The 22680-nt window shown below is 40.0% G+C and overlaps 1 long non-coding RNA gene and 1 pseudogene across 1 annotated transcript; both read right to left on the reverse strand.

Moving 5' to 3' along the window:
• Positions 1–3102: 3102 nt before the first annotated feature.
• LOC130471024 (uncharacterized) lies at positions 3103–3203 on the reverse strand (annotated as a pseudogene).
• Positions 3204–16410: 13207 nt separating this feature from the next.
• LOC110796121 (uncharacterized) lies at positions 16411–18211 on the reverse strand. The gene is made up of 3 exons (XR_002535520.2): positions 17667–18211; positions 17452–17515; positions 16411–16815 (listed from the first exon to the last, which is right to left on the reverse strand). It is a non-coding gene; the product is annotated as an uncharacterized lncRNA (long non-coding RNA).
• Positions 18212–22680: the final 4469 nt, after the last annotated feature.

Consider the following 22680-nt stretch of genomic DNA (forward strand, 5'->3'; position numbering starts at 1 on the left):
TTTTAAAAAATACATTTTTGTTTCTTTCCTACTTTTGTCTTTTGCTATGATATGCATTAGCAAGCACATATTAGATATGCAAAAATACTTCCTCTGAGTGATGAGTCTGGTATGTTTTTCAACGACTGTTATAAGAGTTTCAATAATATGTTGAGGGATGCAAGTGAAATGCAATCCTCTAGTTAAAGGAGTGGATTAGGAGGCCGATATGTAATGTAAAGGGTTTTAGGTAAAAACTAAGAGCTAAAAAGTTTTGACGGAGTCATAATACTATATGAATTTAAGATGAACTAGTTCGTATGGGTCTAAAAGAAGTGAGTAATATAATGATAACTAACATACCAAGTTGACCTACATGAATTTAAAGAAGTCTTTGTTCTAAATTTTGAAACAAAGGCATGTTGTTGCTACATGCTTGCATGTGGATTCTCATGAATATATCTTGTTGGCATGCCATGGCATGAATCCAGCAAAAGAGAAAGTAGAACATAACATGAACTTTGTTCACCATGCATTACCATGTACAAACATAAGCCAAAACTTACACTCTTGTCTTTAATGTATGTCAGACTAGAACTAGGAGAAGTTGCACCTTACTCGAAACCACTTCCTCGTACTTATGGGGTTATGAGGAATGGTTGGTAGGACTAGCAAAAAGGGGGTAAAAACAAAGGAACAAGAGAAAGGTCTGGATAAAACATTAGGTTAAGAGATCCAATAAGAACAAAACAATAAATTCGGTTCCATTTTTTACTTCCATGTGAACCTTGAAAAGATGCTAACTGATGAGCGACATTTATGTCGCTCTTAGCTTAGGATTTTATGTTAGTTTCTATGCTTTTTTTATAGTTTTTATAGGTTTTTGTGTGCATTTTATGCTTTACAGGTGATTATGATGAAAAGTGGTGGAAAACAAGTAGATTTGAGCCAAAACAGGGCTTGTGCGATCGAGTGATGGTTTGTGCGCCCGAATAGAGTAGTGCAAATGGAGTTCATGGAATTTCCAGTTTTGTGCGATCGTATGCCCTCTGTTGTTCGGTCGCACAGAATTGATTTCTGAGACAAAATGCCCCAAAATTGGAAAACGACCGCACAAGGCCTTATGTTCGACAGCACAACATTTGTTCGACCGCACACCTTTTTGAGTTCGACCGCACAAAAGTTGTGCGCCCGATTAGTTCTTCTTGTTCGACCGAATAGAGCTGCAAAGGAGACTTGAGCCAAAGAAACCCCATTCGACTGAACAGGATTTTATGTTCGGTCACACAGGACGAAGGAAATGATCTTCGCTGTCTTTGCTCGCACAGGGCTGCATTTGGTCGAACAAAGTCATTTACGTTCGGTCGCACAGTGGGTACGTGCGACCGAATCGAGCGCGGGCTGCTCTTATTCGAATTCTGGCTTCTATTTGGGGAAACTTATAAATAGATTTTTTGATTTATTTTGTGGAGAGGAGAATTTTAGTTGATAATTGGAGATTCTAAAAGTAGATTTTCAGCAATTCTAGAGAGAGAAACTCTCCTCCATTCAAGCTTCAATTTGTAATCCTTCTTAACTTTTCTTCAATTTTGCAATTTAATTCTTAGTTTCTTAATTCTTGCTCTTGCTTTGTTGTTGATTGTTCTTCAATTCTTTAATTTCTTGAATTCTTGATTTCATTGATTGAAGTTACTTTGATTTTCAATTTGTGATTTGATTGTGCAATTGAACTCTTAATTCTTTTCTAGTGCTTGCTAGCTTATTCTTAATGGATTGCTTGATTTCTAGAATGACTAGTGAGTAGAATTAGGTTAAGGTAAGGGGAGAATCTAGGGGCTTAATTAGGGGAAATTGTTGATTGATTGTTGGTTGATTCATGTGATTAAATATGATTTGATGATAGGATATCCATGCTAGTTGAGTGGTAGTTGCAAATGCTATTCGATTAGAGTCACGTGGAACCATAGGATAGGTTTGGCGAGAGATTGTGGGCCTATCTTGTGTGATCAAATGTCGGTGCCTATTATATGCTAGTTAGTTTAATCTAGGATTAGGCGAAAGCTCTTCCGTGGACTAGACGCTTAGCGTTCCCTATCCGAGAGGTGGCGGGTTCGTCTTTATATGTCATTTGCCTAATCACCATTTCGTTGCATGATCACCATTGCTAGATAGTTGAATTGATTTCCCCCGGTTTCCCTAGCCTATCCCCAACTCCCTAACGTTTCCCTTTCTTGATTCAATTTAGCATAATTCTTTGTTTTAGATTCTTAAAAGTGACAATTCAAAACCAAATCCTTGTTCGAACTAGATTGACTTTCAAACTCATTAACCACCGTTTCTTTGGGACGATCCCTTTGCTTACCGCTAGCCGGTAGTTGAGTGGTTTAATAAATATTTGCATAGGTTATTTTCTATCAACGGCGGAAAATACACCTATCAAAATGGCGTTGCCGGGTAGCGGTCGTTGTTATTGAGTTTAGTTGAGACTAGTTCATCATTAGAAAATACAAAAAAAAGTATTTCATTCTTGCTTTAGTATTTCCTTTGCATTGCTCACGGTTTGTTTGAGTTTTGTATGCAAGATAGGGGCGAACTCATCATAGGCCTCTCTATCCTCTCGACCTTGAGTTAGAGAGGACTTTACGGACTTTGTGGCGAATTAGAACCCGATCTTCAAGCTACAACCAGTTCGAGATCTTGAGTGAAGAACCGGAGCAAGACATTTCTAGTCTAACCGTTAAGGTAATGGCACTCCCGGTGAAGAATCTAGGTATTCCGGGAGCGTTTGAGGCGACTTGTGGTATTCAAGCACCCACAACAAGTGCTAACAACTTCGAAATCAAGCCCGCCTTGATAAATTTGGTGCAAAGCCACCCCTTTTGCGGGAAGAGTAACGAATCACCTCATGAGCATCTCAAGCAATTCGAGTACTATTGTGACACCATAAAGCATAATGGTGTTACATCGGACTACGTGAGGTTGACATTGTTTCGGTTCTCTATACTTGGGCGAGCAAGTGATTGGCTTGACAAGGAGGTCAAGCCCAACTCACTTCGCACTTGGACCGAAGTGACAAGTGCATTCTTAAACAAGTTCTACTCGCATGGGAAGACGGCGGAATGTCGCCACAAGATCCAATCCTTTGAGCAAAAGCGAGATGAGTCACTCTTCGAAGCTTGGGATCGTTTCAAGGAGTACCAAAGGGAATGCCCACACCATGGGATTCCTAAATGGTTGTTGCTCCAAACATTTTACTTGGGGTTGAGTCCAAGTTCGAAGACAAGTCTTGATGCGGGCGCGGGAGGCCCCATTATGAATAAATTGAGGATCAAATAGAGGAAATCATTGAGGATGTAGTTCAAAACTACCAATCTTGGCATGTAGGCACAAGGAATTATGATGGGAAAGGTAGAAGTGAAGATGGTAAGGGTTCGGTGTACGCCATAGAGCAAGCACGGATGATAGAGAAGCTTACCTCACGCTTGGAGAAGCTCGAAAATACACCAAGCCAATCGCCATCACCGTCTACAATCCCTCCTCCCTCGGCCACTCTTCTCTCTAAGGGGAAGGGCAAGGTTAGTTCTTATGGCTCAATGCCTCCGGGCAAATTCTTTTGTGAAAATTGCCAAGACTATAGTCATTCCCCCGATGCATGCCCCTTAGTTCATAACTTGTCATTTGTGGATTATGGCCCTTCGTATGAAGGAGAGTTTGATGTAGAGTATGTTAATGCCATCAATGAGAGGTCTAGGAATGATAACCCTAACAATCCTAATTTTGCTAGGAAACCTAGAGGGCCCTCCATGTATGGTCCCCACCAAGGCTATGGCCAAGGAAGTGGGTATGATAGCCAAAATCGAGGTGGCTATAAAGCACAAGCCTATCAAAGCCAAGCGCCCTATGGTCAAGTTCAAGGTTTTGGCAATCAAGGCCAATACAACCAAGGGGGTTATAATCCCAACCATCAAGGTGGAGGGGGTTATAACTACTCTTATGGGCAATTTAGGGGTGCCTCAAGTGGGGGTTATGCTTTGAACTAGTGAGTTTCTTATGGTGCATCTCAATTGCCACCTCCCGGATTCAATGGACCGAGGACCTTTGGCAACCAATATCAAGCAAACCTTAGTGGTTATGGCGTTGCACCTCCACCACTCCCGCCTCCCAAGTCTAATCTTGAGGCTCTCATGGAGTCGTTTGTGGGGGCGCAAGTCAAAAAGAATGTTGAGTTTGAGGATGGATTCAAGCAATCCAATACTCATATGAGAATTATTAAGACCCAATTAGCTCAACTCGCTAATACCTTAAAGGAACAACAAGTGCATACTAGTCTCCCACCCCAAGGTCAACCTCCTAAGCAAATATATGCAATCACGACACGGAGTGGGAAGACTTTAGATGATGTTCCTAGAGCTAATGAGGTTTCTAAGTCCAATGGGAAGGATCAAGAGGGAGTCATTGAGTCTAGCGACAATGATTTGGTAGAAGAGGAGCCTCCCATAGATAATGTGGGTGATACCCCTATACCAAAAGAGGCAACTCTTCTACCTCTCCCCACTCCTAAACTCCTCTATCCTCAAAGATTTTTAGGCAAAAAATTGGATGATCAGTTTTCTAAGTTTCTTGATGTGATTAGCAAGTTACATGTCACATTATCTCTCATCGAGGCACTCAAACAAATGCCCCACTATTCTAGATTCATGAGAGATATTCTTCGTGGCAAGAGAGGTTGTGAACCGAAAGAGACCGTGCAACTCACGGAGAGTTGTAGCGCTCTAATTCAGCACTCCTTTCCCCCAAAGCTCAAAGATCCCGGGAGTTTTTCTATCCCTTGTAGCATTCAAAAGCTCAAATTTGAGAATGCTCTTTGTGATTTGGGGGCAAGTGTGAGCATCTTGCCATATAAGATATATGAGAAGCTCAATCTAGGTGATCTCTCTCCTACTGCTATGTCATTGCAACTAGCCGATCGATCGGTTATGTTACCATTGGGTAGGATTGAGGATGTTCCCCTCGTGGTTGGCAAGCTTACTTTCCTTATTGACTTCATTGTCTTGGACATTGATGAGGATGCCCATACTCCTATTATCTTGGGGAGGCCATTTTTGGCCACTGCGGGTGCTCTTATTGATGTGCAAGGGGGACTAATCATCTTGAAAGCGGGAGATTCAAAAGCTAGCTTCAAGCTTCCCCTTGGTGAAGGGTGTTTTGCAAATATGAAAACTTGTATGACGGTAGAAACTATTGCTTGTATTGAGAGCTATTGCTCACATGCTAACCCTTCTAACAACTTTCGTGTTTCTAAGTGTGATAATGAGCCTTCTAGGTCCTCTCCCGATGACAAGAAAGTCCATGTGATCCCAAGGGTGTTTGGTGATAAGTTTGATGATGTCTTAACCATCCCCGAGATATTTGGGATGCATGTTGATGGTGATGTTGGGGCTACAACCTCCAAAGTAATTCATGAATCGTCAAACAAGGCTAAGAAACTCAAGAAAGCCAAGATGCCCAAGAAAGCCAAGGAGAAGCTTGGTGGCGGATTGTTTGGTTGGCACCTTATGAATGGTGATGTCGGTACATTGTTTGTGCCCATTGGGGCAAAAAGAAACTTTTTGACTAATGATGACCCCAAGTTAGTTGCTTTTGACCCCCCATGAGTTTTGGGGGGATTCGTCAAGCTAATGACGTTAAACGAGCGCTACCCAGGAGGCAACCCGGTTGTCCAACTCTTAGATTTCATTTGCTTTCGTTTCGTAACTATTGTTCCATTTGTGCATGTTTTTGGTATGTTTCATTGCGGTGGATTCTCACTATCCACCATGTGCCTTGTCCGCCGATATTTTGGTGAGTTTGTTCAAGTTTTAACGGTTCTTTGCGGGGCTTGCTCCCACGACATTTCCGGTAACATCCTTCTATCTCACATGCATTCTTTGGGACGGGCATCTTGCATTTGGGAATTTGGTTGGATGGGTAGCTGTGCCCCTCCTTGCTTAGTTTTAGGCCTTGAGGACATGGCCTATTTCTAGCTTGGGGGGAGTTTTGTTGTATAGTTGCCTATTTGTGATGCTCATGTCTTGGAAACCATACCATTTTGTGCACTTGTATATGTTAGTTCTTCGTTTTTAGTTTGATTTTAGTTTCTTTTCTTTTCTTTTGTTTTGTTTGTTTCTTTTTGTTTCCCTTTTCGGCGTGTTTTCTTATTTTCTTCCTTTTTATTTTGTTTTGATTTCCTTTTTGTCAAGGCAAGTTTTTCTAGGTTTTCTTAGGCAATATTCTTGATTGGGGCATATAAAATTGGAACTTGTATATTAGAATGCTTTTATTCCTAATTGGTAGATTTTTACACGGTTCTTAATGTCTTGGGTCGAGTCTAGGATTTGGTGTCAAGAAAGTTGGTTGAACTATGGGTAGCATGCGTCATGAACTCTTGGCTTGTGGTAAGATGGTGTCGATTTCTCTAGTGATTTGAAGCCGAAGAGAATGGTATTTTCTCCCTTGTGAGGTTCATGCTCAAAAATAAGCCCAAACACATTTTCATATATTGAGTGGCATGGATCCTTAGCATTGACTTTCTTGTCTCCCGAGTTTGACCATTTCCTTCCCGAGACCGCGACCGAACTACTTTAGGGGACGATAGAGGCATTTCTTTCGGTGATTATTTTTCTTTTTAGTTTAGGACTCTATTTTCTTATTTTTCTCATATGTTTTTGTTTGCATTTGCCCCTTTGTTAGCCATTTGAGCCTTGACCCTTCATTTCTTATGAGCACATTACAAGCCTAATAGCCTTTGTTTTGTTTTCACCCTAAGAAGTGATAGTGAAGCTTAGAGTTATGATGCTTGTTGTTTTGGAGTAATTATGCAAAGTTGAGGAATGAATGTTGTTTGGTATGAATGGCAAAGTTTTGGAAGAATGTTGTATATAGTGAATAATTGTTGCAAAAGCAAAAAAGAGAGTAAAGTTTTGAAAAAAAAAGCCAAAAATAGAGAAAAAAAACAAGGCATGAAAAGTTTCATTTAAAACACAAAAAAAAAGAGGAAAATCAAATCAAGGAAAAAACGCAAAAAAGAGTTGTAGTTTAGAATTGTTGTTGAATAAGCTTGGGGGTACCCCAAATAAGTGGTACGAGTTTGTGTTTGGTTCAAAATGCTTGAGTTGAGTTCATTCATTGCGCTTCACTTTAGGTATGAGCACCAAATTGCCAAATTTGTTCCGCACCTTACCCCTAGCCTACGTTACGCCCTAAAAGCCCTCTTGACCCTTTAGAGTTGAGTCATTGTCGGTGGAGGGAGGATTTGGTCAAGCTTAAGGAACAAGGTTGTCATGCTAAGATGTCGGGTAGCCTAATGTTTATTTTCTGGTGCCTTCGCGGTGTCTTGAGACGCTATTCTCAAGGGTGGATAAGATCTAGAGATTTGACGTGGTATGCCCGGATGTAGGGGGATTGACTAGTGCTTGCCCTTAGTTCACTTTTCATGATGCTCGAATCTTTCACTCGGTTTAGGACATTAGTTAGCGTGTACTCATTTATTTGATTAGTAATATTAGTGTTCTTCTATACTTGTTCCATAATAAAGCCCATCTTGAATTTTGTAGTTTAATTTCTTTTCTTCTCTTTTCTTTTCTTCTTCATTTCTTTATTTCTTTTCTTGGTTTGTGTTTTCCATTTTAGTCTTGCCTTGATTAGATTTGCTAGATTTTTATTTTGGTAAATTTTTAGAATTTGATTAGTTGCCCATTCTTCCTTAGTTAAGTTTAGTTTGCTAGAGACTAGCAAACGCTTAGCTTGGGGGAGTTTGATGAGCGACATTTACGTCGCTCTTAGCTTAGGATTTTATGTTATTTTCTATGCTTTTTTTTATAGTTTTTATAGCTTTTTGTGTGCATTTTATAAGTTTCGTTCCATCTTATGCTTTACAGGTGATTATGATGAAAAGTGGTGGAAAACAAGTAGATTTGAGCCAAAACAGGGCTTGTGCGATCGAGTGATGGTTTGTGCGCCCGAATAGAGTAGTGAAAATGGAGTTCATGGAATTTCCAGTTTTGTGCGATCGAATGCCCTCTGTTGTTCGGTCGCACAGAATGGATTTCTGAGACAAAATGCCCCAAAATTGGAAAACGACCGCACAAGGCCTTATGTTCGACATCACAACATTTGTTCGACCGCACACCTTTTTTGAGTTCGACCGCACAAAAGTTGTGCGCCCGATTAGTTCTTCTTGTTCGACCGAATAGAGCTGCAAAGGAGACTTGAGCCAAAGAAGCCCCATTCGACTGAACAGGATTTTATGTTCGGTCGCACAGGACGAAGGAAATGATCTTCACTGTCTTCGCTCGCACAGGACTGCATTTGGTCGAACAAAGTCATTTACGTTCGGTCGCACAGTGGGTACGTGCGACCGAATCGCTGCGCGAGCTGCTCTTATTGAAATTCTGGCTTCTATTTGGGGAAACTTATAAATAGATTTTTTGATTTATTTTGTGGAGAGGAGATTTTTAGTTGATAATTGGAGATTCTAAAAGTAGATTTTCAGCAATTCTAGAGAGAGAAACTCTCCTCCATTCAAGCTTCAATTTGTAATCCTTCTTAACTTTTCTTCAATTTTGCAATTTAATTCTTAGTTTCTTAATTCTTGCTCTTGCTTTGTTGTTGATTGTTCTTCAATTCTTTAATTTCTTGAATTCTTGATTTCATTGATTGAAGTTACTTTGATTTTCAATTTGTGATTTGATTGTCCAATTGAACTCTTAATTCTTTTCTAGTGCTTGCTAGCTTATTCTTAATGGATTGCTTGATTTCTAGAATGACTAGTGAGTAGAATTAGGTTAGGGTAAGGGGAGAATCTAGGGGCTTAATTAGGGGAAATTGTTGATTGATTGTTGGTTGATTCATGTGATTAAATATGATTTGATGATAGGATATCCATGCTAGTTGAGTGGTAGTTGCAAATGCTATTCGATTAGAGTCACGTGGAACCATAGGATAGGTTTGGCGAGAGATTGTGGGCCTATCTTGTGTGATCAAATGGCGGTGCCTATTATATGCTAGTTAGTTTAATCTAGGATTAGGCGAAAGCTCTTCCGTGGACTAGACGCTTAGCGTTCCCTATCCGAGAGGTGGCGGGTTCGTCTTTAGATGCCATTTGCCTAATCACCATTTCGTTGCATGATCACCATTGCTAGATAGTTAAATTCATTTCCCCCGGTTTCCCTAGCCTATCCCCAACTCCCTAACGTTTCCCTTTCTTGATTCAATTTAGCATAATTCTTAGTTTTAGATTCTTAAAAGTGACAATTCAAAACCAAATCCTTGTTCGAACTAGATTGACTTTCAAACTCATTAACCACCGTTTCTTTGGAACGATCCCTTTGCTTACCGCTAGCCGGTAGTTGAGTGGTTTTATAAATATTGTTTGCATAGGTTATTTTCTATCAACGACGAAAAATACACCTATCACTAACACAATAAAAATAAAATCCTTTCCACAATAAAATGTTACACATGTTGTTTCTCGCAATTTTTTTTTTTTTAGGTTTGAAATTGCCAAAAAAGTTATAAAAGGTTGTTTCTCGCAAAGTCAAACATAAGGTCTTTTTTGGAAAATTTTCTAAGAAAAAATAGGCACATGACCGGCACGCCACAATCAACTCCTTAAAAGGCTCAGTCAACGCCTCAAAATGGACTAAGGTTGTTTCTAGCAAAAAAAAAAAAAAATTTAAGGTCTGAATTTGCCATAACTTTTTCTAAAGGTTGTCTCTCGCAAAAATTGACATTTAAAAGGTTTGTTTTAGCAAAATTGTCATCATAAAAAGGACAAAATTACAAGCATTAATAAAAATAATACGGAGTATGAAAAAATTAATTCAAATTTTATTAATATTCAAATATGTAAATAAAACTATTCTATGCAAATGGACACGATAATTAATATATTCAAGCTATATAGAATTAGTACTTATAATTGTCGTACAGTACAACCAATTATCAAATTATACTCAAATATATTATAAGTTCAAGTCGAGTACTCTAAATATACTCCGTACAAAATAATAGTCTTACAAATTAAACTAAGTCAAACGTCTTCGGCCATATTATATTCATCAATATCTTTCAAAAATATGACGATTTTTAATCCAGGCTCATTAAGTGAGAGATTTGACATTCCAAGACAAAGTCTTCTATATTTCCATAATCATCTGATTGAATATTGACTAATATTGAAATATGTGTCTAGTAAATGTCCACCGCTTATTCGATTTGTCCTCGTGTCCTAATATTTTTTTAAAAAATTAGACATTTAATTTCACGTGTCCACAGAGTATCCATTTTCAATACGTGTCTGAAACTTGATGAATTGTATTATCCTGACACAAAATTGTCCTAACCCTAATACATTATGGCTACATTGATTTCAATCGGATGATCGGGTCCATTTTGAGTCATCCAAATTCATGATGGGTTAGGACTATTTTGTGTCAGGTCAGTACAGGTCATCCAGTTTTGGATCAGGAAAATTTTGTTAGATACTTCGTATGTTCAACTACAAAGGATACTGAAAAAAATTCTAAAATAGTCATCATAAAATGACCATGGTAGGGAATTAATATGGACCACACAAATGATTTTTATGTAATATAAAAAATTAATTTCTTTATTTGTGTTAAAATCAAAAAATAATTTCCAAAAATATGTTAATACGTAATTAGACTAATTAATACATGAGTTTTGTTAATTTTCTCTCTCCTCTTGCCCAACCACTCACTGGACCTCCCTCGCAACCACCAACCCCCTTTCCCAGTCACGACCATCCTACGGGAGCATCCAGTCGTCTACCCCTCCGTTCGCGCGAACCCACACCGCCACTCCCCCCACGCAGCTTCATCTTCATTCGTTCTTCGTCGTCTGCTTCGCAGATCTGTGCGGCTAAGGTGGATATAAGGTGGTTTCGCGGCTGGGAAAGGTGGTTTCGAGGCTGGGCTTGGTGGTTTCGGGTTGGACAAGGTGAAATCGCGGCTAGGCTACCTAGTTGCGGTGGTTCAGGGAGATGGTCTGCGTTTCTTCGGGCCCAAAACCCAACTGTTCTTTTTTAAAAGTTTTACAGAAATTAAAAGTACTTAATTAAAAACCTCCAATGAATATCACAAAACATATACTGTCTTGGTGGTTTATTGAGGTCTTGAGTTCGACCCCTCATATCCTCACATTTTGTTATGAATTTTTAAATATGTGATGGTAATGTCCTTCTATATTGTTGGTAATTACCTTAAGCCTTTTTTATATCCTCTAAAATAAAAAGGATAAATCTTATGGCAGTAATTTTTATATTATTTTAATAAAATATTAAACCCTCAATGTCTAAACTTATTTCAAAATAAATTGATTTAATTAAATTAAACCTCCATCTTAGCCATGGTCTTTTGCTTCTATTTATAGTTAAATTATTTTCTTTTCTTTTAATAACTCGTGTTTTATTTATTTTGTTTTATATTCAATTTTCTCGATTACTTAGTTAAAACAATTACTTAGTTTCATTGAGTTTTTTAAAATATTCATTTGATTTGATGCAAGTTTCTTCAATATTTCAACATAAAAACCATGGCTAAATTTTAATAGTAACGAGGACTTGTTTTTCAATTTAAACACGGGACGCTTATAAATGAATTCAAACGAATTATTGAAGAACGTTAATGAGTCGAGAATGAATTGTTCGAGCTTGGTTTATTTACTTCACAAGCTTAAATTTTTGTTCAACCTTGCTTATTAACTTAACAAATGAGTTTGGATGAGTTTTAACTGAGCTTGTTTGCGAGTACAACGCAAAATTATCGACTCATTTGCTCCCCTATTGTAAATTATTTGAAATGTAAATCATATATTGGTTTTGTATATTAATTGAAGTATATTAATTGAAGTATATTATTTGAAAACAAATGGGGGAAAACACCTATTTTGAAATAATTAGATCTAAAAAGTATTCATGGTCACTATAAACAACATATATGGACATTACCAACATACTAGCCAACAACAATGTCAATTATATCTTGTTTTGGATAGTATCCATCTATGTTGTTGGTAGTTACCTTAACTTACTAGGACAAAAAGTACACGCACTTACAATTGGCGGTTCAACAAAATTAAGTTCCTCAAATTCAAGTATTTTGGCGGTTCTCCAAAATTTTCATCTACAATTTTCGTTAAAAACCCAAAATTTTCTCACTCCTCGCAAAAATTTTCTCTCTCCTAAAATCCCCAAATTTCTCTCTCTTTTAAACTTCCCAAAATTTTATCTATCCTAAAATTCACCAAACAATTTCCCTCTCTTAAAATTTCCCAAAGTATTTTTAACTCAAATTAAATTTCTGGAACGAATTTAAGTTTTTAATTTACAATTTCAATATGCGTGGTGAAGCTCACTACTAATTTTCTTTGAATTTGCGTGGTTGGAGGTTCATTCTGGTTGTCCCAAAATTTAGATCTAACTATTGCAAACTTAGTGTGTATTTGTTTTAGATTTGTAAATAAAGGTTGTAGTATAGGTCTAGTTTCTTAGGAATTTTTTTGGAGTTTACAACTAGTTCTCTAGACTTTAAGGCTATTGAAGCTACTGCATACTGAGAGCATGAGGGAGAAGATGATGAACAGTGCGTTGAAAAGGAAAATACGATAAGAACTGTTGATTTTACAATTAATTATAGAACTATGGTCACTACCCAATATTAGGTTGTACATGACCAACCAAGCCATCAGTGTAGTGAAGATTGGCAGGATATTATTGGTAGTTACCTAAATTAATTTGGGCAAAGCTACACGTATGTTTTTTATGGACTTCTTTACATAGGCTCAAGCCCAAATTCACATCACTCCACCTTTTAACCTCAAGTATGAATATTCTATAACCCTTACTAATCAATCCTCACCACTTCTCCAGCCACTATCACACATTTTCTTTCTCTCTCTCTCTCTCTAAATTTCATTTCTCCCTATCTCTAAAATTCTAATCTCTCAAGGAGTTTGGGGCATCATATCCTCACTATCACCAACAAAAGCTATGAACATGGAGATTCAAATCGCAATTTAGATTTTTATATTTAATTTGATTGTACTTATCATTTAGATCTGAAATTTTATTTGGTTTTATGTTTATGAGTATTAAATGTTAGGTTATGATGCATATGAACAACATAAATCATGCGGAAAAACCTATATGCCAGGAAACATATTAATTGCACATAATCATATAATTAGTCTAGGATGAATACACTTTGTAGCGTGCCCTCCCTAACTGCTCCCGAACCGAACAAGAACAAGTCTTTAGGACTCCAAGTGTCGTCCCTCCGTGGAAAGTCCACGGCACGTCCGGATCCGCCTTAAGATTGACCAACTAGAATCGCCCTTAAGGTACTAGAGATTTTCGGCTAATATGGGGCAAGTGTTTGGCTGAATATTTGCTTAAAAATCTTACCTTTGAATACTTGAAAACCCTTGTGAACCTAGGCACATATTTATAGAGGTATGGAAAGGGAATTGGAATCCTATTAGGATACTAATTAGCTTAATTAGATTTTTATTAAAACTCTTTTTAACTAATTATATCTATTAGGATTAGGAATTCATCATTTGAGAGAATCCTATTAGATTTAAGATTTGCATCGAACACAAACGAGCACGAGCATGCCGCACAGCCCACGCAAGCCTTGCGGCCCACGCGAGCAGGCGCAACATGCAGCCCATTCGTGCGCGCGCGCCTTGGCCTTGCTGGGCCTGGACTTGCGCTGGGCCTGGCATGGCCTTGGCTGCATTGTGTTGGCGCGCTTGGCTTGCTGGGCGCGGGTATGGCTTCGTGCTGGGCCTTTGTAGACACCTACTTTTGTCCCCATTCCCGAAAGGGAAGGTTCGATGATGAAAACGTAAATCTCCACTTGACAACGCATCTCCTATAAAATAACGAATCTCATTACCCCTTTTCATTTCACCCGAAACCTGCTATTTATAGAAACCTCCTATTTATGGAAACCTGCTAAAAATAGTAACCGCCGTAATGGTAGTTGAAAGTGGCAAGTCATAAAAGATAGAAACCTGTCAGAATTAGGTGTTACACTCCAACATAAATCCTAAATGAGATAAAAATTGCGAGAGAATCCTATTCCGAATATGATTCGAAAGTAAGAGTCACGTATTAATTAAAATTCTAACGAGCCTAGAGTTCGTAACGGGCCCAGACGCATCCCGTCACAAGGTGAATACGCACTAAAAGACTCAATTAAATCTCAAATACTCCGGATTCTAGGAATCCGAATCTGACTAAGAAAAACAGCCCAGATCCTATTTTCAACGCCTGGCTCTGGGCGTCGAAATCTTCGGCGCCCAGGCCTGGGCGCTGAAAATACCCGGTACGTGTTTTTTCCTAATTCCTCGTGGATTAGAGTTCTGCAATTCTATCTTTCCACGAACTCTTTTCTATTAAGTTCGACGTGAAACACAACAACACACAATTATTATTTTGAGTATTGACTCTAAACCCCTAAGCCTAAGCCTCACGCTGCAAAACTGATCACGCGTTCTGTCGCAATCGATCCATAAATCGAACAGAACGTATCCCGTCCCATAAATTGAGATTCGTTAAATAAAAGGAGAAATAGCAAAGTCAAAGTGGTTAGTTTTCTGAGAACTGTGACGCACCTCTCAAGGGTGCATCGTAATGTGTCCCTTTTCCATGGTTTAATTGCTTTCCTCGCCCTTTTATGAACTGTTAAACTAACTAAAATCTGATTGTTCGATCACGCTTAATAAATATGATATTTTTGGGAAATTGGATTATCATGCTAGGTCCCTTAAAACAATCTAAATCAGATAATCGCGCTCGATCTAGTACTATATGTTGCATATTGTTAAAATCAACTCGAATTAGTTTAATAGTTAACGCATGTCCCTTCAATTATTTATGCTGAGCTAGTAAGGATATCCTGCCTCTGGAGTTATCGAAGAGCGAGTACTCCTCTCGGTAGTTACAGTCCCCCGAACCCTCAATCTCTACCCTGCGGGTGTACGTTGAGCGATCCCCACCACCAGGGATCACAAGGGAACCTACGGCCGTCGTGGTCAAACATAATTGCACTCCCTTTATGTCACGATAACCGGGTTTTGTCATTTTTCTCATTGTCGTTAAAAACTGAATGGCGACTCCATATTACTAGTCAATTGGGTGTAAACTCACAGGAAATCCAATTACACTTGATTTGACAAAAAGAAGCGTCACACCCACGAGGGACGAGGTCACGCATTAGCCTCGTGCTTTTTCGACCCCCTCACAGTGGCGACTCCACTGGGGAAAGTGAAGGAAATACTCGTGCTTGTAGGTAATCAAAATAGCCGAAGGGTGAAACGATCCTACCCCGCGTTTGTTTCCCATCAAGTTGGGACGACCTGAAAATCAGCATATTAATGTGAACGGGCAGAACCGCATAACGAATCTTGGCTCCCTTGGTGTTTCATCTCGGGAGTTGGGACTAAGGATACCCATCGCCAACCGGGGGGTGCATACGCTTCGAATGTTGTCAACTCGGCACTTTCGCTAGTAGTACACCTGTCCCAAACCCAATCGCTCGCTCATTAGGTCCCTCTCGCCTGCATGCCCCTTTGGCTTGCACTTGCGGGTTGGCCTTCTGGGACGAAATTCGTCTGTTGAAGACACTACCTCGACCGTGGCAGGTGTTGGATCTGCGATAGAAGCGGTACCAAGCCAGGCGCAAATAACTACCCATAGAATCCTATCATAAACTACATGACATATTATTATTGCCTCATGATGGAATGTTAGTTATGTGTAGCGAAATATATGATTGTGTGTGACAAACTATCCTAGAAAAACCAACGACCTTAAAAATTGCCCAAACATTCATAAACCAATTTGCCAAAGAGTTATACCGAAACACGTGTTCCGCAAACCCGAACTATCGCCACAAAAATAAGCGACGCTCAGGATGGCCTGTAACGAATCCCACAAACGCTGCACAACGCGTAAAGGACGTTATTAGGCAAGCACGCAAAATCGAAGTCACATAAACAAAAGTAGACGCAAACAGAAAACGAGAATCAGCCAGTGACGCATTTTCAACGCCCCTGGCTGGGCGCCAGAATTTCTCACGCCCTACGCTGGGCGCTGAAGTTGCTGCTTGGCCTTCTGGTCAGGTGCAGCAGCCTCGGTGCCCGCGCAAAAGGAAAATACGTAGCACAAAAAAAACCGTTCGTAAAAAGAATTTCTACGAGGGCGTAAGAAAAGCACTCGATTCTAAAAGCGACTCATAAAAAAGAATAACTCTTTGCATCGTTGTCAGGCCTCCTACAACGACAATGCTCGGCACCAAAACCGAACATGCTAATAATTATGAATGTCACACGGGTAAGTGTTTCGAAAATTCAAAGAATGACCAAAAGAAAGAACTAAAAAGTGTACCAACAAAAGAAAGAGTGAAAAACCAATAGAGAGATTTGAAGTCTAGTGTAACGCCCCGATTTCTAAACACCATTAATTAGGTTAATTATCTTTAATTAGCAGCGGAATCCCTAATTTAGTCGAAGCGTCACATGCCGTATCTCCCTCGTGGGAAATACAAGGCGACATAATCTTTTTAAATTACTAAATAAACTTTAATAATAAATAGTTCTGGCATTGATTAAACATCAATATTAAAATCTAACTCAAATTATGAAATCAAACTTAGAGTTTAATTAATACATCCATTATTTCTAGTGAGACACAGTTATCTTTACTAAACATCGATCGTGAATGTGATGGTTGCATCCTCACTCTAAGGCATCCCATGATCTTCTTCGTACCTAAAACAAAAGCAACATCGTGAGCCGAGGCCCAGTAACATACTACCCTAACAACGTAAACTCATTTCAATTCATTTTATTTAATTTGCAAACAGGGAGAATAGAATATAGTAAACACTTTTATAAAAGAATCATAATAAAACATCATTTATAACTTGAAACTTTAGTAGTTCCCATTATCTTTCATAAAACCTTCATTTTACTTGGTAACTGACAAGTTAGCCTTGCGGGACGTCTCCCACCTTGCGATAGTCCTCAAGGAGCACTCTCCCTTGTTGGACATACGCCCGTACCTATATAGTTTCTCTTTTAGCTTGCGGTAAACCTCAAGGAGCACTCTCCCTTGTTTGGTGTCCCGCGGTACGGCGGTACGTGAACGACCTAGAAATAGTAACCCCACTAACTGCCAGAACCGGTTACACTTTTATTTATCATGTTTCGTATCTTATTCATAACTCATAAACATCATTCTTATAAAATCATTCATAAACACATTTGAGTATTATCATTCATAAAATATGCTTACAAACACATTTCATATCCCACAACCCAATAAAAATCATATTATAAACACATTTCACAATCTCATAAAACACAGTTCACAAGGGGATTGTGGGTGTTAGCAATAGATGTTACCTCAACCGTAGTTTATACGTCCCGTTCGATGGACCATTCTTCCGAGCTCCGAAAATTATTTATACTTGTAATTTAAACATAAAGTTATTAATTAGCTGCTAGTCCGTACTTAAAATCACGTAATTAAATTGTATAACTGCTTATAAATAATAATTTGTTTTGGAAATCAATTTACAACCTTTCGTAAATACACTAACCAATAAAAGAAAGCTTACTCAATAATAGTTTGGTGTTAAAAGAGGCAAAGGTTGACTTTTGGAAATATGCGTACTGCAATAGTGCAATATTACTCCACTTAAGAAGACCAAGTTTTAAAAGACAAAACTTTGGTCTAACATAACAGAGGACACGGTCACATGGAGCACAACAAGGAGGGAAGTGAGGCTTCGAGAGAGGTGGGCCAGATGGCGGTGGTACAAGGTGGCGCCGGGCTGAGCTCAGGTGGCTGGAGATACATAGTGTCGGGTGTATAGGGGCAGCAGGCCGTGGTGGTTTGGTGGCTCGCACCGTAGAGGAGAGAGAAAGAGGGAGTATGTGAATTCGGATTTCTGTTTCGGTGACGAATGCTACAACATATACTTGTTATTTGTGGGTATTGGTTGACATTGGTTTGTGGTAAGGTGTATGCTGGTGTGGTGGAAGAAGGTTGCAGAGGCGGCGGAGCCGCGTTGTTGGTGCGTAGAAACAGAGAGCTGAGGAGGTTGGGGTGTTTAAGGTTGTGCTAATTTTATTTGGTTTAAATTGTTGGGAAATGATTCATGGGTAAGTGAGGAGTATAAGCAGCTTTGATAGGTATTTATAGGGGAGTGAAGAAGCTAATTAACGTAAGCAATGAGATCATGCCAATGGTTTTGCAAAACATGGAATTTCAATACAAGGGAAATCTTGGGAGAAGAAGAATGACGCCGGGGGTTTCATTACTGATGAGTAAGCCATAATAAGAGGAATGTGTGACACTTGGAAAGAAATATTGACTTTCATAGCTTGGTTCAACACGTATGGAAGAGTATGGAGGAAGAAGAAGGTAGTTTGTCCTCTTAGAGTCATAAGGGCAAAACAGTAATTTCACATAGTTGGTCTAATATTCAGAAAATTTGGTTGTTGTTTTTGGAAACGACTATAAGTAGAAATGTTTAGCTAAAATAATTCTTTATAAAAATATCGTTAACGAAAAATAAATAAATTTTCGTTTATAAATTTATCGTTTAAAATAAATCGTAAAATCGTTTAAAATAACGCAATTTGATTATTCGTAATTATTTAAAACGAAATCAAGCTAATAAATATTTTTAATTTTAATAAATCAAGTTTAAAAATTTCGGGATATTACATCTAGACTAAGTAATACTTGAAACTTTGGGACCTAAACTTTAGCTTACCTTATGCAGTGGACTGGTCCTGCCATTTGGTGCCGATCAGGAAATCAACGGTTAGTGCGCCTCGAAGATACATCGCCAACACCAGGTTTAGTGACTCCAAGCTCCGTCCGTCATCCCTCATTTCAAGGATCTCCGCTTCCCCAACCTCGATTCGCACCCTCAAACATGTCCATCGAAGAATTGCAAGACCAGATGGCTCAAATGACCCAACTCATGGGCCAACTGAAAATGGAAAACAAAGCCTTAGCGGCTGCACAAGCCAAAAATGACCTCGATAACGAGAAGAGGATTGAAAAAATGGTCCTACAACAAACCATGGGGAGCAAGTACTTCTCCCTCGATCCTGAACCTTTTCCTGGCAAACTACCAGAAAAGTTTAGTTCATCTGACTTACCAAAGTTTAAAGCCACGGACAATCCCCGTGATCATCTATTGAGCTTTGTGAATGCCATGAACTTGAAAGGCGTGGACAAGTCCATGTATTTACCTGCCTTTCCTTTGTCCTTGGAACCTGTGCCGCTCAAATGGTACTATCACCAGGACCCTAAGCTCTTCCCCACTTGGGAAGACTTTGTCAATGTCTTCATCAAGCAATACTCGTCAAACATGGATTTTCAAGTCACCATGCGCGAGCTGGAAGTTCTCTTCCAAAAGAAAAATGAGGGTTTCACAACCTACTTTGCTAGATGGAGGGATCAGGCGGCGCAGCTAATCAATAGGCCTCCCAAAACAGAATTGGTCCAAAAATTCATTGACAACCTGGACCCGGCCTACAGACAGCACCTTAGGTACCTGGGACTTGACACTTTCAAGAGAGTTTATGATGTGGGAATAAAGATCGAGGATGATCTCGCAAAAACAATACAACGTAAACCCGCATACAAAAGCAATACCTACAATAGGGGCAATACATCCCAAGCCCAAGAAGTCCATGTCGTAGAGGAGACTCCCGCCCGAAGAAGTCCTGGAAGATGGGTCAGAGACCGAAAGTTTGCCCCACTCGGGTCGACTTTGGTACAAGCCTTTGCAAGACTAACCAATCAAGGAAATTTGAGACCTATAGGCCCCACCCATGACCCTCCTGTCAAGAACAAATATTGGGTCGAAGGTACTTATTGCAAATTCCATCAAGGAAATGGGCATGACACCGAAAACTGCTGGAACCTAAAAAATACAATCCAGGACATGATAGAGGATGAAGTGATACCTCTCCCTAACGTTGGCAAACCCAACAACAACAAGAGCCCACTCGGCTCTTGTTACATCTCTCTCGACCAACCAGAAAATGAGAACTTCGACCATACGGTTTACATTACGCCCCAAGGTGCACCACCCGCTGTGGTCCCTATGGATCGAATCGAGAGAGAAGTGTGCGGTGTGTGGGATGATGATGCTGAAGATATTTACCTATCTCAAGTGTCGGGCCAGGACCTCTTTACTGAAACTTGGCCCGGGTATGCTCTCATTGACACCACCCCTCAGGAGCCCGAGGTCGACAACCTCACCCGATCCGGAAGGATATACCAACCGGATATTCGCCCACCTCCTACGGACGATATCCCAGTTAGGCAAACTCCTAAGAATGGACGGCACACCACCGTCGCGGAAGTCATTGAAAATCCTCTCTTGAAGCAACTAAAAAGAACCAAGGCCGAGATTACCATCTGGGATCTCATGTGTACTTCAAAGGAACATCGTGAAAAGCTTATTCGCTCACTTGACCTCATCTCAGTACCTACAGATATCACACCTGACTCACTGGTTAGCCATGTCACGAGAGATGCCGAAGAAAAGGCCATAGTTTTCACTGACAAAGACTTGCCCAAAGAGGGGGGCGCTCACAATAAAGCCCTTTATCTAGTGGTTGGATGCAAAGGACAAAACATCCCCCTAGCGCTCGTAGATAACGGTTCGGCCGTTAATGTTTGCCCATTGCGAACCGCCCATTGCTTGGGGCTAGGAAACGATGACTTGCAAACCTCCACGCAAGGGGTACGAGCTTATGATAACTCCCGAAGGCCTGTTTTGGGAAAAATCAACCTTACCATACAAACCGGGCCTGTGGCACGCACCACGGAGTTTCAAATAATTGACATCAAGCCCACTTTCAACCTCCTCTTGGGGCGACCTTGGCTCCATGACTTAGGAGGTGTGGCTTCTACCTTGCACCAAATGGTTAAACTTAAACATAACGGGGTAATACTAGAAATCCGCGCCCCTCCTCTCGACGTCAGTTGTACTATGGTTGGAACGGCCGAAACTGCAGACGACCTTTACGGGTTTCAAATGGAATAAATAATCCAGTTCATCGAAGATTATGATCCTGCATTCCTAGACCCGCACGCATTCCGAGTCATCCCTAGAATGCTGTTAGCTCAAGGTTATTTCCCTAGAACCCCATTGGGCATAAGGAAGAAGGAATGCACATTTCATCCTTTACCCAACAAATCTACTCCCTTTGGCTTAGGCTATGAACCAACGGAGGAAGATATTGCTGACCGCCTGTCTGGGCTACGCCTTAACAAGGCCAAACAAACCACCCTCCTTCCCCCATATCAAAGAACCCTTAACGGGATGTTCGTTCGGGAAGGAGAAGGACACCCATGATGTGATTTCCCTGAACCCTTCGTTAAGGATGGCTTGCTAAAACCAGGATTTGAAATCTTCCATGACTGCCACACCTTGGATGAGGCACCCCACCTCACCAAGACTAAAACAGCTGAAATATTGGACGACCAGGCTCTATGGACATTGTTTAACGAATCGAGGCCTATGGAGGACGAGACTGTGACGACTACCCTAGCTTTACAAGATGAAGGTTTCGATCCAACCCGGTTAATCGCTCCTGCATCAACACTAGAAGAGATCGAGAACGGATGGGTGAAGACATATCAGTGGGTCAATGCAAAAGGAATAGAATTCAAGATGAGTACCGGTGAAGGACCAAAGTTTTACGAGACTAAAACCAAGGCTTGAGCCACATAGAGCACCGTAGTAAAAAGCGCCTAGTAGTTCTTTAGATTGGTAGAAAAATAATAAAGACTTTAGATGGTCCTAAGACCCCTTAGAATATAGGTCAAGTTTGTTTCAGTGTGTTTTCCTTACTTTCCAAATTAATAAAGGCGTAATATTTCTCCTAAAATTTTATTCTAACACTAAGTAAACACCAAATGTACTTGCAAAATACAAAAATAAAGAGGCAGCCCACTCTAGGCCCAACAAACGAGGCCCATTCGGTCTTGAAATAGTGCCATGGGAACCAGTTCCCGAAAACCCACAAAATAAATCACACCATCCCCATCATATCTCCAAAACATAAGGGTCTAACCCGTGCAACCCAAAGAAACCAAAAAAAATCAAATCCAAACAATGCAAATGTTACCAAAAAAACAGATTCATAAAACATAATTCCATCCTACCCTTCACTAACAACGCGCACCTCAATCCACCCAAAAAGCCTACACAAAGATCTTCACATCTTGCGCACCCTAACCCCATTTTCAAAGCCGTCTCGAGTCACGGATAGAAAAAATTAATCCGGACAAAAATGCATCTCACACTAAACAGTCAAAAAGCCTCCGATATAGCCTTAAAATTGATTTTAAATACGAGCAAAAATCAAAGCACTAGAACAAAAAAAGAAATAAATGCAAGAACACGTGAAGCAAAGCGTCAAAAACGACCGCCAGAAATCATTTTCAGCGCCCAGGGCTGGGCGCCGAAATCTTTGACGCCCCAGCCTGGGCGTTGAAACTCTCTGCCTGCCTAAATTTTTTAGAAGTGCTCGTCATTTTATCCGCACATAACGGAAAAATAACGAACACTTGGGGGGTACAGCACGTATCCAAAT

This window comes from Spinacia oleracea, chromosome 3, assembly GCF_020520425.1.
Source record: "Spinacia oleracea cultivar Varoflay chromosome 3, BTI_SOV_V1, whole genome shotgun sequence".
Classification (NCBI taxonomy): Eukaryota; Viridiplantae; Streptophyta; class Magnoliopsida; order Caryophyllales; family Amaranthaceae; genus Spinacia; species Spinacia oleracea.